The sequence below is a fragment of the Aquarana catesbeiana genome, linkage group LG02, assembly GCF_042186555.1.
Source record: "Aquarana catesbeiana isolate 2022-GZ linkage group LG02, ASM4218655v1, whole genome shotgun sequence".
Lineage (NCBI taxonomy): Eukaryota > Metazoa > Chordata > Amphibia > Anura > Ranidae > Aquarana > Aquarana catesbeiana.
In genome coordinates, this window is record NC_133325.1 from 543,342,735 (window position 1) to 543,360,414 (window position 17,680).

General features: G+C 44.4%; 1 protein-coding gene across 1 annotated transcript in view; it reads right to left on the reverse strand.

Moving 5' to 3' along the window:
- Positions 1–17,680, reverse strand: part of AHCYL1 (adenosylhomocysteinase like 1) — a 707,570-nt gene that overhangs the window by 241,621 nt on the left and 448,269 nt on the right. The window lies entirely within an intron of this gene.

The following is a 17,680-nucleotide window of genomic DNA, read 5'->3' on the forward strand; positions in this document are numbered from 1 at the left end:
CGACTGAGCCCAATTGAACCGATAATCGCCTTGTAATTTAGTGATACTCTCCGTGGAGAGAAGAATGCTCATTGTGTCAGATTTAGCGCAGGTTATAGAAAAATTAGAGAGATACTCGTACTGATCAAAATATTGGAGTAAAGATGGTAACGAAAACCTCTGGGTTGGTAAGGAAGAATAAAAGGTCATCCGCATAAGCAGCGATCTTATTCTCCATATTTGAAACCCATAGTCCGCTAATTGTGTGGTCTGATCTGACTTTGCAGAGAAAAGGTTCTAGAGTTATGGCGAACAACAATGGAGAGATCAAGGGGCTAGATAATGGGACTTTAAAGGCACAACCATAATGAACTACAAAAAATATAAAAAACTTAATTTTTATTAATCACATACAAAGAACTCAGAGAATAGACATGAGAGTTTAAAAACACATCTAATATAGGCATACAACTCAGTCACATACACCGTAGTGAATCCTATCCTGCAGTCTCCTAGATAATTATCTATAGCTGTGTACAGACAAATTAAGCAATGAATCCTAGTAAAAGAAAGGGTACACTTCCCCTGTAAAGTTGGATTTAAGAGAGCACAGCATGGGTATTCCAAGGTGGTGTAGTCTCTAATTGCTCTACATGTTTCACATTGACAAGGAACGCTTCTTCAGGAGCTAGAGGTTCAATGGAGAGAGGGGGCAGCCCTGTCTCATCCCATTAGACAGAGAAAAATACTCTAATCAGACTCCGTTAACCAACACTGCCACTGCAGGACCAGTATATAAGGACTGTAAGAAATGGGTGTGAAACACCACGCTAACAAATAAAACTAGGAGCAGCTGCTACATACAGTCTGACAAAAACAATGAATATATATATAAAGAAAATGCAGCGCATAGTAAATGTGTATATAATCAAGGCCCAAACAATTATGAATTGGTGCTTGAAAAAATATATGGTGCTTGAAAAACAAATACAAAATGGCATATAGTAAACATAAAGTCAATAAATGAATGTGAGTGTGAGAGATAAAAATGTCCCACTGCACAGTTAAGTCAGTCTCGCCTTGCAGTAAGAAGGGTTGCTGGTTCGAATCCCGACCACGACACTACCTGCCTGGAGTTTGCATGTTCTCCCTGTGTCTGCGTGGGTTTCCTCCGGGTACTCCGGTTTCCTCCCACACTCCAAAGACATGCTGGTAGGTTAATTGGATCCAGTCTAAATTGGCCCTAGTATAGGTATGAATGTGAGTTAGGGACCTTAGATTGTAAGCTCCTTGAGGGTATAGGGACTGATGTGAATGTATAATATATATATATGTAAAGCGCTGCGTAAATTGACGGCGCTATATAAGTACCTGAAATAAATAAAAAAATAATAAAATAAGTGAATATGCTCCGAAGGGTGGTGGTATTCCAATAGTTGTCAGAAGTCAAGCTTCACCAAAACACGACATTTCAATGAGATGGAACAATCGTGGAAAGAATGATGTGTAAAAGACTTTTACCAGATCCCGTGGATTCCCATGTCGGAGACAGGGAATCGCATGAGCAGTCTGCCACCAAAGGCGTGGAAAGGGAAGTCTTGTCACTCAAATCCTCTAGGCTGTAGTCTGCATGGATCTCCGGGAGCCACCAGGTAGGTCCCCACAGTAGACGGCCGAGGTATGGATCAGGAAGGCAAGAACGCCACTTGTGGAGCTGTTGTTGGCACTTAACCTATGTGAAAACAAAGTGAAACGACCAGGACAGCAGCATTTTCTGGAGGAGTTCAGCAGTGGCAGATTTCTCTTGGTACAGGTCTCCTTCCACTGCTGCTGCTGTATGTTCCCCAGGCAGGTCCACGGGATCTGGTAAGAGCCTTTCACACATCATTCTTTCCATGATTATTCCATCTCGTTGAAATGTCGTGTTTTGGTGAAGCTCGACTTCTGACAACTATTGGAATACCACCACCCTTTGGAGCATATTCACCTTCCTGTGCAGGGGGACATTTTTATCTCTCATACTCACATTCATTTATTGAATTTATGTTTACTATATGCCATTTTGTATTTGTTTTTCAAGCACCATATATTTTTTCAAGCACCAATTCATAATTGTTTGGGCCTTGATTATATACACATTTACTATGCGCTGCATTTTCTTTATATATAAGGACTGTATCCTGCATTCGTTCCCCCAAACCAATGTGTCTAAGGGTGGATCGTAAGAATTTCCAATCCACCCGGTCGAAGGTCTTTTCTGTATCTGTTGATAAAAGCAGAAGGGGTCAGGCCTCTGAGCGGGCGAATTGAATCAAATCTATCGCCCTTATAATGTGGAAAATAATTTTAGGTCGGTGTTTAAGAGGGCTATAGGCCGATAATTCCCGCACAGAGTATGGTCTTTTTCTGGCCTGGGGATCACTATAATGTGAGCCCTCAAGGTGTTGTCTGGTAGCTTACCGTCAGCTGAAGTAGAGTTGTACGCACGCAAAAAATAAGGAGAGAGCTTTTTGGAAGGTTCTATAGTAAGTAAGGTTTAACCCATGGGGACCCGGGGCCTTCCCTGGTTTTGAAGATTCTAACGCCATGACCAGTTCTTTATTTGTTATTGGAGCTTCCACCTCCTCTACCTGTGGCGAGAAAGAGGGCATGCCCGAAGAAGACAAAAAGGTAAAAATCTGGTCTACACAGATGGGACCTTGCTGAGTTTGGGGATTATGAAGATTATAAAGTCTCAGATAGAATCTTTGAAATTCCTGAGCGATAGCCGCAGAATCTAACAATTTAGAGCCCGACTCAGCCGTAATTTGAGTAATAAACGATTTTGTTTGCGACACTTTCATTCCCCTAGCTAGGAGTACACCTGGTTTATTTCCATGCTCATAGATAGACTGTTTATGTAGACCCAATTTCTCCCTCACTTCTGAGTTTGCGATTTGGTTGTAATGCTGTCGCAAAGAGAGTAATTCTTTCTGTGCCTGCGAAGCAAGTGTTTTTTTATGGGTAGCCTCAAGTTTACTAATCCTTAAGTTTAGAGAAGCAGTTTCAGAGCGCCTCACTTTTTATATCCTTGCACCGTGTTTGAGAAAGATTCCTCTAATAAAAGCATTTATGTGTCTCCCACAGTATTGTCAGAGAGGTATTAGGTTGATCATTCAGGCTAAAAAAGGCTTCTAATCCCTGTGAAGCCTCAGACATGGTGATGGGGTTCTCTAGCAATGCATCATTAAGCCTTCAAGACAAGGTCTTTGTGTCCACTATATTCAGGTCTAACTCCATATGAACTGGTCTGTGATCAGAGAGCAGAATTGATTTGATGGTGGTGGCTCGAACTCTGTCCAAGTCTTTATGTGTAAGGAAAAAGTAATCAATTCTAGAATATGTTGAGTGAACTGGAGATAAAAAGGTATAATCCCTGTCATTGGGGTGTTGTAAGCACCATACATCTACCAATTGAAGAAGATTTAGTTCTACCTTCAGGCATTTTAAATAAGAAAATGATAAATGGGATGGCCCCCTTGAGACATCTAACAATGGATCATATGCAAAATTAAAATTGCCCCCTAAAACCAATACACCATCACTGTGCTCCAAAATCAGAGAAACCAATGACATTAAAAAAAGCAGCTGGTCCGACCAGCCGCCACAGTTTTACTGCAGCAGAATGGCATGCTAGGCAAAACAACGCTATGTTACGTTATGTTGTGAAAACAACTGTGCTGTATCCTATAAATCAATAAAGAAAGGGCAGCAGCTCTATTGTGAGATATACACAAAAAATAAAGCAATGAAATATGGGATGGGTACAAGAAATGGGCAGCATGCGTATGCTTCTGGGATGGGGCAGAGGATAAGGTACTGTTAGTAAACAGCAGTCGCTATCCAGATCGTTGGATTGTCCCAGGCGGAGGTCTGGAGCCAGAGGAGAAGCCCAGTACAGCAGCCGCTCGAGAGGTTTTTGAAGAGTGAGGACCCTGGATCCTTTCTAGCCCCTGTGAATAATTAAGATCATCCGCTTGAAAGTGGTGTTTGGAGGCTGTTCTGGTTAGATTTGCTATCCATTCGCCATCCCTGGAGATCAAGGCCCTGGCTGGGTATTAGTCACAAGCGAGTCAGTTAGTGCAAGCTGGTAAGCATGCACTTCATGTGGTGGTGGATAGGGATGAGCTCGATGTTCGACTCGAACATCGGGTGTTCGCCCATTCGCCGAACATTATGGGGCATTTGTGAGAAATTTGAGTGCCGCGGAATGCCCCATAATGCACTGCGAGATTGCAGTGCAATAGCGTCTGATAGTTGGCCAAAGCATGCACCTGACCTGCATGCTTTGGTCAATCACAGCGCGCTCTGCTAAGAGAGCCATAATTGGCTCTGCTAAGAGAGCCATATTTGGCCAAAGGCAGGGTGCCTTTGGCCAACCATGGCTCAGGGGTACTAAGTCCATGCCCCACACTATACAAGGCTGCTTGCAGAGCGGCCGCGTGTAGTGTTGTTGCCGTGGATGGAGAGATAGCTTGAGCTAGATTAAGCAGGCAGGTTATTTAGTTAGTTGCAGTGTATTTGATTATATATATATACACATATACATACACACAGTCAGTCTAGTAATATATATATATATATATATATATATATATATATATACACACACACACACACTCTGCATTTAGCGTAGACTATATATTCAGTATATATATATATATATATATATATATATAGTGGAATTGGGATCCTGTGCTACCTGGAATATTGCTGGTTTACACCAGATGATTTTGGAGAGAAAGGCACGCTGATTGCACAGCTGTGTGCTGGGCTATTTAGTTGTACCTGGCTATGGCTCAGAGCCCCACCCGACAGACAGGAAGTCTGGGCATGGGAGTCAGGTGGACTCCCATTCCTCTGCAGGAGTCTGAGACTGCATGGGTGCAGCCAGAGCATGCATGTCTGCAGGAGGCAGATGTACTTTGTGACAGAGCAGCAAGGCGCTGACCAGGAGTAAGCTAGGAGAGAGCTTAGCTCAAGGAAACCCTTTTGTTCTAAGGAGCAGACCTAAGACCTAGGCTACAGTCCTGAAGCAGCCGTGTGGCAATAACGTAAGCCAGGAAGCTGTAAGAGAGAGTGTCACCAGAGGTACAGTGTGGGTACCAAATAGGGACACTGTTACAGGGTCAAGAGGACCAAGGTCAACGACTGAACAGCAGTGCTGACCAGAGAGCCAGGTGGCTCGGTATTTTCCATTTATTTCATTATTGCTTTGTGGAAGAAACCCCTGCGTGGGAATCCTGGATGGACTGTTTTTCTTTTACTTCAATAAACATGGGCCAAAAAAGCCCTTAAACTGCATATCTGGCGTAGACTCAGCTCACTGGTAAGCTCTACACTGAAGCTAAATAACCCCCAATACATTATATAATATATATATATATATATATATATATATATATATATATATACACATACACACATACATACACACTCTTCATTCAATGTAGCGTATATATACAGTTCATTTGGCGGTGTACAGTATATAATACACTTCAGGCGGTGTATTCATATGTAAGAAGGCCAGTATGGTGGCATGAATTTATGGGAGGAGCCCGGGGGGTATTTAAGCAGCCCGCTCGCCTGTGGTCTTTGTCGGTTCCTGTGCGCAATATGTTACGTCACTAGGCCGACTCTTCCAACTCATTGGCGTTCGTGAGTCGCGTGTTCGAAACTTCTAGAGGCTTTCGGTTCCCATTCGCAGTTTTTCGTACAACGTGTCTGGCTCGGCTGTCGCAGGTAGGGTTTTGTGTCACCATTTTGCTACATATCTTGTGTCGTCCAAACCCCGATACGGAACTTACGAGTCATTTCGTTAAAAAACCCTGCACATAGTCGTAGTATTTAGCCACCAATTTGTGCCTATATCATGCCAAAACATTTCATTCATTTTACACGTACATCACTCTTGATTCAAATCCAGTCGTGTCTGCAACGCACCGGTTCGTTCAGGCATGTTGTTTTTTGCCTCACGTTTCATACCATGCTCCACAGTCCGGTTCGTAGTCAGTCGCAATCGCGGCACACCAATTTGTGCCTGTCATGGCTAATCATTTCAATCATATCACTTATTTCATTTCACATACCACACCCCGATTCGAATCCAGTCGCTTCCGTGACACACCGATTCGTTCCGGCGTGTCCCAGTTGTTTTTCGGCCCCATTACATTCCATGCTCCACAGTCCGATTCGTTGTCAGTCGCGGCACACCAATTCGTGCCTCTGTAATAGCAAATCATTTCACTGTCACGTACCGCACTCCAATTCGAATCCAGTCACATCCGTGATGCACTGATTCGTTCCGGCGTGCCCCAGTTATTTGGCCTCATTTCATTTGACGTACCTGTCACTCCGATTCGGATCCACTCGCGTCAGCAATGCACCGATTCACACCCATCGTTTCAGTCTCGTTACTTGCATGTTGCCTGTCATTTTCCCTCAGGTTTGGCAGTCGCTTCGTGTCGAGTCATTCATGCATCTTCTATTATCTTGGTATGGCTCCACTGATGTTCGATCTCAGTCGCCTCTACGACGCAACTGTCTAAAAAAAAAAAAAAAAAGAAAAAAAAAAAAGAAAACCCCCGTTTTCCTTTGAAGTTCACTCATTGTCTCTATTCATTTGTTTACCTTCACCTCACCACTAGTTCCCTTTGCAGTTACACGACCCGGCCACTTAGTAACCTCCTAAGTTTAAGTAGTCATCCATCACCTTCCTCGGAGCCAACCTAGACACTCGCTCCATGCAGGCCAGCCTCCCCCTCGACAAACTGACCCGCATCAGTTCAGTTCTTCAAGACTTCACCCGCACACAGGGGTGTACTAAGAAGCAGCTTCCTCTTGGGAATGCTCAATTTTGCAATGAGGATCATTCCTCAGGGTTGATCTTTTGTTTCACGCCTCCTGGTCTTCCTCTCCCAGACACAGGACCCCAATCAGATCCTTAGCTTAGACGCCGCGGCAGTAGCGGATCTGTCAATGTGGGAGGAGCTCCTTACTAGTTGGAAAGTAATATCCATGTTTATACCATCAATATCACCCCTATCACCGTAGGTAGTGACAGATGCCGCAGCCTCCACAGGCTTCGTTGCAGTTTTTGCCCACCATTGGTTTGCGGGACCATGGCCTCTACAGATACTCCTAATCCCTGGGTTTACCCGGTCTTCCTCCCTGTTTGAATTATACCCGATTGTGGCAGCCGCTTAGCTCAGGGGTCATATCTGGACCAGACAAACTGTGGCCTTCGCCACCGACAACCAGGTCACGGCCGATATTATTAATAAAAGCAGGTCCAAGTCGCTCCCGATTATGTCCTTCCTACCCAGGCTGGTACAACTATCTCTACAACACCAGTTTAATGTCCACTGCACATTCATTCCGGGCAAGTTCAACCTCGCAGCAGACGCGCTGACCCGCTTTAATTACATTTCTTTTTTTCTGCAGAAACCTGGAGCCGACCCAATATCAGCCCTTATCCCACCTTGGTCTCAGCTGACTCTGGACTAGAACAGCATCTTTACAGCACAACCCAGCTCATCAATCAGTCTTTATCCCACAACACGCTCAAAGCCTACCACACAGCTATGAACGTATTCAGCAAATTCCTAGCATCCTGCTCCGCGATAACATCAACAGACACAAAGCACATACTGGCTTTAATCTCATATTGCCATAATCAATTGGCCCTACCTCATAACACTATCCGACTATACTTAGCCGGCATCCAACACTTTCTGGCTTTACGAGATCCCGCGAAACCATCCTTATTCGCATCCCATGCGATCTGAGCCTTCCTATGCGGCATTCAGAAACAACAACCCATAACCGATGCCAAGTGCCTGCCTATAACGAGTGCCATCTTCAAGGATATGTCTACTATCCTTTCTAGTTCTCCGTTTGGCCTTCTCTCCACCCTGGTCATACAAGCAGCCATCTACCTAGCCTACTATGGGTTTTTGCGGCCTAGCGAGTTTACCTGCAGCAACCCCGCTGGCCAAGTTCTGCGTAGACATCACCTGGCTCGCTACCAAGACCATTTCATCCTCCACCTTGCTGTATCCAAAACCCAGCAATCAGGCTCCGGTATAGACATCCATCTCTTCAAAACAAACAATGTCTGGTGTCCAGTAACAATACTCGACTGCCTACTGTCACTCCTACCAGAGCAATCGAACTCTAGTCCCCTACTACCTTTTCCGATCAAACCCTTGAGTGGCTGCCAGTTCATCAATTCTGTGAGGATTCTTCTACGCAACCTACACCTCAACCCCAGTCAGTAGTCAGTACTCCGGTCACTCATTCCGAATTCGAGCAGCCTCAGCCGTATCCCAGCATGGGGTCCCAGATCACATTATCAAGAGATTAGGCAGGTGGAAGTCTGCCTACTTTTCCCAGTACATCCCGAATCCTCAGTTAGAAATGTCAGAGCATTCACAGAGCTTGCTCAATGAATAAAGCTAAAACTAAAAAACTACACCCCTACCTGAATGTTTTTGCCCCCTTATTTGGTATACCGACCAGCAGACCAGGGCACACTTCAGGTCCATTTCATGTTGTAAGTCTTATGGCAAGTCTGTGTTGCTCACATCCATCTCGGCCATAGGGCTTCGACCATAAGTAAGAATGCCAGTATGGTGGCCTGAATTTATGGGAGGAGCCCGGGGGATATTTAAGCAGCCCGCCCGCCTGTGGTCTTTGTCGGTTCCTGTGCGCGATACCCACCCTTCCATCCCCCTTTCAGGGCATTTCTCAAATTCATTTCTCTCCGCAATATCTATTACTAATCTTGGGTATGCCCCCTTGTTTGGTATACCGACCAGCAGACCAGGGCACACTTCAGGTCCATTTCATGTTGTAAGTCTTATGGCAAGTCTATGTTGTTCACACCCATCTCGGCCATAGAGCTTCGAATATATATATCTATATAAAATATATACACAGTCTAGTATATTATATACACACACTCGTCATTAAGTGTAGCATATATACAGTTCATTCGGCGGTGTACAGTAAGAGAGAGAGAGAGAGAAAGAGAAAGAGAGAGACTGACTATATATACACACACACAGTCGAATGCAAAAGTTTAGTAACCCCTGACAATTTCCATGATTGTCATTTATAAATATTTGGGTGTTTGTTTCAGCAATTTCATTTTGATCTGTCAAATAACTGAAGGACACAGTAATATTTCAGTAGTGAAATGAGGTTTATTGGATTAACAGAAAATGCGCAATATGCATCAAAACGAAACTAGACAGGTGCATAAATTTGGGCACCCTTGTCATTTTGTTGATTTGAATACCTGTAACTACTTAGCACTGATTAATTGGAACATACAATTGGTTTGGTGAGCTCATTAAGCCTTGAACTTCATAGACAAGTGCATCCAATCATGAGAAAAGGTATTTAAGGTGGCCAAGTTGTTGTTTTCTTTGACTCTCCTCTGAAGAGTGACAACATGGGGGCCTCAAAACAACTCTCAAATGACCTGAAAACAAAGATTGCTCTACATTATGGTTTAGAGGAAGGCTACAAAAAGTTATCGCAGAGATAAAAGCTATCAGTGTCCACTGTGAGGAACATAGTGAGGAAATGGAAGACCCCAGGAACAGTTCTTGTTAAGGCCAGAAGTGTCAGGTCACATAAAATATTGGAGGGGCAAAGGCGAAGGATAGTGAGAACAGTCAAAAACAGCCCACGGACCACCTCCAAAGACCTACAACATCAACTTGCTGCAGATGATGTCACTGTGCATCCTTCAACAATTCAGCGCACTTTGCACAGGGAGAAGCTGTATGGGAGAGTGATGCGAAAGAAGCCTTTTCTGAACACACGCCACAAACAGAGTCGCTTGAGGTATGCAAACGCACATTTGGACAAGCCAGCTTCATTTTGGAATAAGGTGCTGTGCACTGATGAAACAAAGATTGAGTTATTTGGTCATAACAAGGGGCGTTATGCATGGCGGCAAAAGAACACATCATTCCAAGAAAAACACTTGCTACCCACAGTAAAATTTGGTGGAGGTTCCATCATGCTGTGGGGCTGTGTGGCCAGTGCCGGTACTGGGAATCTGGTAAAGTTGAGGGTCGCATAGATTCCACTCAATATCAGCAGATTCTTGAGAATAATGTTGAGGAATCGGTCACAAAGTTTAAGTTACGCCGGGGCTGGATATTTCAACAAGACAACGACCCAAAACACTGCTTAAAATCTACTCGGGCATTTATGCAGAGGAACAAGTACAATGTTCTGGAATGGCCATCCCAGTCCCCAGACCTGATTATTATTGAACATCTGTGGGGTGATTTGAAGCGGGCTGTTCATGCTCGGCAACCATCAAACCTAACTGAACTGGAGATGTTTTGTAAGGAGGAATGGTCCAAAATACATTCATCCAGAATCCAGACACTCGTTACAGGCTATAGGAAGCGTCTACAGGCTGTTATTTCTGATAAAGGAGGTTCTACTAAATATCGATGTGATTTTTCTGTTGGGCTGCCCAAATTTATGCACCTATCTAATTTTGTTTTGATGCATATTGTGCATTTTCTGTTAATCCAATAAACCTATATTTCACTACTGAAATATTACTGTGTCCTTCAGTTATTTGATAGATCAAAATGAAATTGCTGATCCAAACACCCAAATATTTATAAATGACAATCATGGAAATTGTCAGGGGTTCCTAAACTTTTGCATACGACAATATATTTTACACACACACTGCACTCAGTGTAGCCTGTACAGTTTCCAATACGCTTCAGGCGGTGTACACAGTATATAATACAATGCGGACTGTGTACAGTTTCTAATGCACACTATATACTACAGTGTATTGTGCTGTGAAAAGAAAAAATCCCCATCATGTCCGGAAAGCCACCAAGGAGAGGCAGACGCTCACAGGCCACTAAAAGAGGGCAAGCAGCCTCTGTGTCTACAGTCAACGGTTGTGGTCGTGGACATGGTGCATCCTCTGCAGGTGGCCGTGGGGAACGCTTGTCCTTTTTTTCTGCTGCTGGCCTTGTTATTGAGCCACAACATGCAGAAGAGTTAGTGGAGTGGATAACAAAGCCGTCATCCTCCTCATCTTCTGTCACCCAGGCTCATAGTAGTTTGCCTTCCAACGCAGCTGCCAAAGCGGCCTATTCCACTGGCTCCTTGTCCACAGTTACTCCTTTTGTAGCCCCACCATCATGCACAGGAGTCCCCAGAATTATTCGACCGCCGTGTCAGTTACATGCTGCTGGAGGATGCGCAGCAATTTGAAGGCTCCGATGTTGGTTTCCAGGTTGAGGAAGGGAGTAAAGTGAGCCTAGAGAGTGGGGGTGCCACAGAAGGACAAGAAACTGGCAGTCATGTTTCCCAAGCTGCAGCATACTGCCAAGTTTGCTCCAGTGACGAGGAGGGAGGGGATGATGAGGTCACTGACTGTGACTGTGCCTGAGAGAAGAGAGGAGGAAAGTGAGGAGGAGGAACAACTCCGAGGCAGGATGCCCTCTAGGGGGCAGCTTAAGGGCAGTCACCCTATTGCATCACACCGCAGAGCTCTGCAGTTGTAGGGCGCTGCTGACTCCCCACTGACTTGTAAAAGTTCCTTGGTGTGGGCCTTTTTCGACATGTGTCCAGCAGATTGCACCGTTGCTGTTTGCAACCTATAACTGAAGCGGATCAAGCATGGCCAGAACAGCAGCCACTCGAGCAGCACATGCTTGACCAGACATATGATGATCTGCCATGCAGTTCATTGGCAGCAGCACCTGAAAGACCCACATGATAAAAAAAGGCGGACTTATCCTTGCTCCTCATCTGGGATCTCAAACCCTACTATACCTCCAGTCCTCTCAAAAACCTGCACTGAGAGGAATGAGGGTATAGCAATAGGTGTCACAAGTACTTGCAGCCAATCTGCTAGCAGTACACCACCAGTTGAATTCAGCAGGCAAATTTCCCTACCCCAGTTGCTGAACTGTAAAAAGAAATTTGGTCCCAGCCATCCACATGCTCAGCGTCTAAATGCTAGCCAAAACTGGCCAAATTGCTAGCACTGTAACTGCTGCCTTTTTAGCTGGTAGACTCGCTCCCCCTTTTATGATTTAATGGAATGTGCTGTACCTCACTGGCAGGTTCCAATAAGCCATTTCTTTTCACGTAAGGCCATTCCAGCTCTCTACCGCCATGTGGAAGCCAAAGTTTTGACCTCGTTAGACAGGGTGGTCAGCAGTAAGGTTCATATTACCGCTGACTCGTGGTCCAGCAGGCATGGGCAAGGACGTTACCTTTTCTTCATGGCGCACTGGGTAACTCTGCTGGCAGCTAGGAAGGATGCAGGACAAGGTTCAGTATTGTAGGAGCTTGTTCTGCCACCACGCCTCCAAAATGCTAGCGGTGATTCTGACACAGCTCTCTTCTCCACCCCCTCCTCCTCTTCTTCCTCTATGGCCTCTTCTGCAGATTTGTTCTCTGAACCAGTGGTGCTCTGTAAGCGTTCAAGGGGCTACGCAAGCAGTCAGGCAAAAATACGCCATGCGGTGTTTGAGTTGGTATGCCTAGGGGACAGGAGCCGCACTGGAGCAGAGATTCTGTCAGCTCTGCAGGGGCAGGCTCAGAGGTGGTTGACGCCATGCCAGCTTCAGCCAGGAATGGTTGTATGCGACAATGGCACCAAGCCTCTCTCTGCCCTTCGACAGGGACACTTGACCCATGTTCCATGTTTGGCACACGACTTGAATTTGGTGGTGCAGCATTTCTTGACCAGGTACCCAAACTTACAAGATCTCCTGAGGCAGGCTAGAAAAGTCTGTGGTCATTTCCGCCGGTCATACAACACCAGTGCTCGGCTGGCTGACATTCAAAGGGAATGCAACCTGCCCACCAACAGCCTCATTTGTGACATGCACACCAGGTGGAATGCAACGTTGGCAATGCTGCAGCGGCTGCACACACAGCAGAGGGCCATAAAGGAGTACCTGTGCGAGTATGGCCCCAGGACAGGGTCAGGGGAGCTCTGTTCCTTTTCGCCACACCAGTGGCTACTGATCAAGGATACATGCACTGTCCTGTCACCATTTGATGAGGCCACAAGGATGGTGAGCAACGACAATGCATGCATCAGTGACACTGTCCCTCTAGTCTTCTTGCTGGAGCACACACTTTGTGGTATCATGGACAGGGTAGGAGGAAGATGAGGACTTCCTTTCCTCTCAAGGCCCCCTTTATGCAGATAGCATTCCTGTGGGTCTGCCAAACACACAGAAAGAAGAGGAGGAAGATTGTGTCAGCAAGGATGTCAAGGATAACATGCAGCAGTCTTAAAGGGATGTTTTTTAGTCCCCAGAAACCCAAGGAGCTGCACGTGGCTGGGAGGAGGTAGTTACGGATAATGTGATCCTTAATGAATTTTTCAGTCCTCAGCGTCAAGGTCTGCATTATATGGTGCAGGAATATCTAGGGGCAAGAGCAGACTTGGAGACCTTTCCAACAGAGCATCCACTGGGTTACTGGGTCTTGAGGATGGACCACTGGCCAGAACTTGCTCAATATGCAATCAAGCTACTGGCCTGTCCTGCATTCAGCGTGCTTTCTGAATGCACATTGCTGCTGGAGGGTTTGTAATGGATCAAAGAGTGCACCTGTCCACAGACTCCATTGATAGGCTTGCATTTATAAAAATGAATCAGTCCTGGATCAGCAGCTATCAAGCACCTGATGCTGATGTAACTGACTGAATTTTCTACGGATTTGGGATCCCTTGAAGACTGCCTATCCTATTCCTCCTCAATCATGATGCTAGCTTCCAATAATATTTTTGGTTTAGGGAACCACCACCAGACAAGGTCCAATTTTTCTGCCCCTGTTTAACAGGGGTATATAATTAAAATTTTTGAAATAACATTTAACAGCAGGGCCCGTTCATGCACCCAACAAGAGTAACTGAGGGGTTACAGTGTTCTGGCACCACCACCACCCAAGGCCCAATGTTTCTGCCCTTGTTTAACAGGGGCATGTAATTACAATTTTTGAAATAATTAACAGCAGGGCCCTTTCCTGAACCCAACAAGGGGTTACCGTGTTCTGGCACCACCAACACCTAAGGCCCAATTTTTCTGCAGTGTATATAGTGCAGTCCATATAGAATATTTACTGCAGTTCAGACTATGTAGTGCTGTCTGTATAGTATATATACTACAGTGCAGGGTATATAGTGCAGTGCACAATATATAATATAGTATATTGAAGTGGTTAAGGGGAGCCCTATGACAGAATTATGAAAACAAAAATGGCATGGGTCCCCCCGTCCATACCAGGCCCTTTAAATTTTAAGGGGAACCCTGCGCCAATTTTTAACAAGGGGGCCCCCAGATCCCGCCCCCCTGTGTGAAGGTACATGGTATGGATTTTGGGGGGACCCCACGCCATTTTTTTAAAAAAATTTGGCGTGGAGTTCCTCTTAATATACATACCAGACCCCAAGACCTGGTAATAGACTTTTCTTTCAATGATTTTTTATGTATATTCCCGGGATCCGGCAATACATTACAGCCGCGAGTAACTTTAAATTACATTACATTACAAATTACATTTTTTTCTTTAGAAATTTCATTTTGCTGCGGTACTATTATAAACATGGGGAAAATGCGCTACATTACAGGCAGACTAAGGGGACACTCTAGGCATGATATTTAAAGGAATATAATTTATTTTTATCGTTTCACTTTAAGCATTCTTAAAATCACTGTTCCTGAAAAAAACGGCCATTTTAAAAACTTTTTTTTTGCATTGATACATGTCCCCTGTGCCAGTACCTGGGTAACAAACACTTTTTATGGCAACAACTTCCATACAAGCCTTTAAAATTAGCACTTTTGATTTTTCACATTAGTTTCCCATAGACTTTAATGGTGTTCGCACAAATTTTTGTCTGTTCGCATGTTCTGGTGTGAAACGAACGGGTGGGGGGGGGGGGGGGGGGTTAGGCGAGAGGAGCATTAAACATTTGGTGTCTGTTTACGTGATGTACTGTTCACCATCACTATCCTTGTAGGATTCATCTGTCCAAGTTTCATATAAATCTTTTGGGGCCGATTAATCCATAATTGATTCACACAATGTTTATAATCTGTCGATCATGCAACAGTTAATATTGTCACTTTATTTGATTTTTTTAAGAGCGGAGTTCCCATAATTCATTACTCTTACTGAGAGTCAGTTTGTTTACATTGAAGGGAACTTTGTGCCATTCAGAATCAATATGTTTCAGGCTGCAAGAGGAGGCTGGTCGGGAGGAATTCTCAGGAATTCTATATCTATCAATGTTGATGAATTATGAAATTGTAACTTTGTGATATGTATTGCTTCCTGTGTTAGTATCATGTTAACGGTTTTCAATTAGACATTGAGATCACATTTGTACCCTTTTTTTATATGAATTAAACAATATATATGATTTAATTAACAGCTTATATTCATCAAGGTATTCTCTTGCAATCACGTGCTTCGCTCAAAGTCCCAACCCTTTGTTTTTATTTTGCTCTCAAATGCTGGCATCAGCATAAGAGTATTGTGTTACATACTTAGCTTTGCACATTACATTTTTTCATGTGATTTATTCACATGCATACTTTATAATGTGGATTTATGAATTGCTGATATTAATACGTTTCACTTAATGTTTTGAGATTTTGATGACAGTATCTTTATTTAAAGGGTTAGCACATCCAAATTCCCAATAGTTAGAATACATAAACACCAAAATGTTTCAAACACACCTCTGTGTGTGTGCTGCTTTGTATATTGGTTTGTTTCACAAAACACTAAGCACAGACACTGGCAGGGGTGCTTACAATGGTTAGCTTTTATTTATTTTTGTAAAACCTTTATCCCAAAAAACTGCGGTAAAGCCCCCGCTAGCGGCCAAAGAAAAGGATAATCCCCATCCCCCAGGATCGATCCCCATTGACAACGTCAACCTGTGATGAAATGCGTCTGGAGGAGGATACGTGCTGACGTCGCCACGCTGTTGTCCTAGGAGGATGGGTATCTTTACTTTAGCCGGCCGGCTCTGCTTTTAGCGCGATATTCTGCTACATTAATTGTAAGTGCAATACTTTTATATTAATAAATTTACAAAACGGGATTACGCTATGGTTGCTTTTCTTGTTTGTCCGGATTTACCCTGATTACTACTGAGTTCTATGGGCTATCCATGCTGAGGAGAGAATAGAGTATGGATCCAGGTCAGTGAGCACCCCTGTCTGGACGCCTCTGCTTGTGTTTGAAAGGCCCTGGCTGGGTTTTAGCCATCTGCTCATCCCTGCTTACTATCTGGTAAGCAAGTTTTTTATTAGGTGGTGGCACTATAAAAGATTGGCTCACCCGGGGGGTCATATGTTTGAACTGCACTTTAGCGTTTTGGATACACAATGCATCGTTTTACCTACATTTATATAGCGCAGCCTGTCTCTTTCATATACTACGTGCAATTTTTGCTATATGCTGCTGCTCTTGCTTTGGGACTTTTTATAATTATATTTATAATAGCAATTATGATTAATATCATTTATTTTCAATAAGATTTGTGTATACACTCGAGCTCTGTTTTTTTCCCTTATATATACTGTGCAAGGAAGTGACTTCCTGGATCAAGAGAGTTACTGGCCAGCAGTATCTGCGTGAGCAACTAAGCTAAGTTATCTTGATTGCTCATGCAGATACTAATGGAAATTGGCCTTCGGACAGATTTACATTGAAAATCTCTATTTTGAGCCCATTCAAATTTCTTATTTTAACTGAAAGGAGTTGTAAAGGCATCAAGATAAAAAGCCTTCTGTGTGCAGCAGCCCCCCCCCCTCAGCACCCCCTAATACTTACCCGAGTCCCATCTCCATCTCTGTCCAGCGATGTCAACGAGTCCTTCGGCCACCTGGGACGCCCCTCCTGATTGGCTGAGACATGGCAGCTGCGCCACTGGCTCCCGCGGCTGTCAAAGTCAGTTAGCCAATCAGAAGAGAGAGGGGGCAGGGCCGAACTGCAGCTCCGTGACTGAATGGACACAGGGAGCTGCAGCTCTGCTCGGGTGCCCCCATAGCAAGCTGCTTGTTGTGGGGGCACTCGACAGGAGGGAGATGCCAGGAGCGCAGAAGAGGGACCCGAGAAGAGGAGGATCTGGGCTGCTCTGTGCAAATCCACTGCAATAGGGCAGGCAAGTATGTTTGTTATTTTAAAAAAAGGAGATCAAATCACTTGGAGTCCTGATGAAGGGGGAGTTTATCTGTCCCTCAAGACACACTGACTTTTTAGCATAAATTAATAAAGTGAATTTGGACTCTTATTCTTTGATCTGGTGATCCTTCCATTTGTGCATTTTTTTTTTCTGGTAACCTGCTGGGATACCCACTGGATGGTAGCATTGTCTGTTGTGAGCAGCCTAACCTAAGCTCTTCAAATGTTTTTGTCCTCTTACCACTTTGTATGAACTCACATCAACGTCCCAGCGCCTCTTTAATGCTTTTTTCTTTACTGGCGTCATATATGCTGTATAGCATGGATGGAAAAATCTGTTGAGATTTATTTATTCAGCCTGCTAATAGTGTATGGCCCTGTAAACACTACCCTCTACCGCTTCCAAAGGTGTGGTGTCTCTGTTGCTCCTCCATACAGAGCA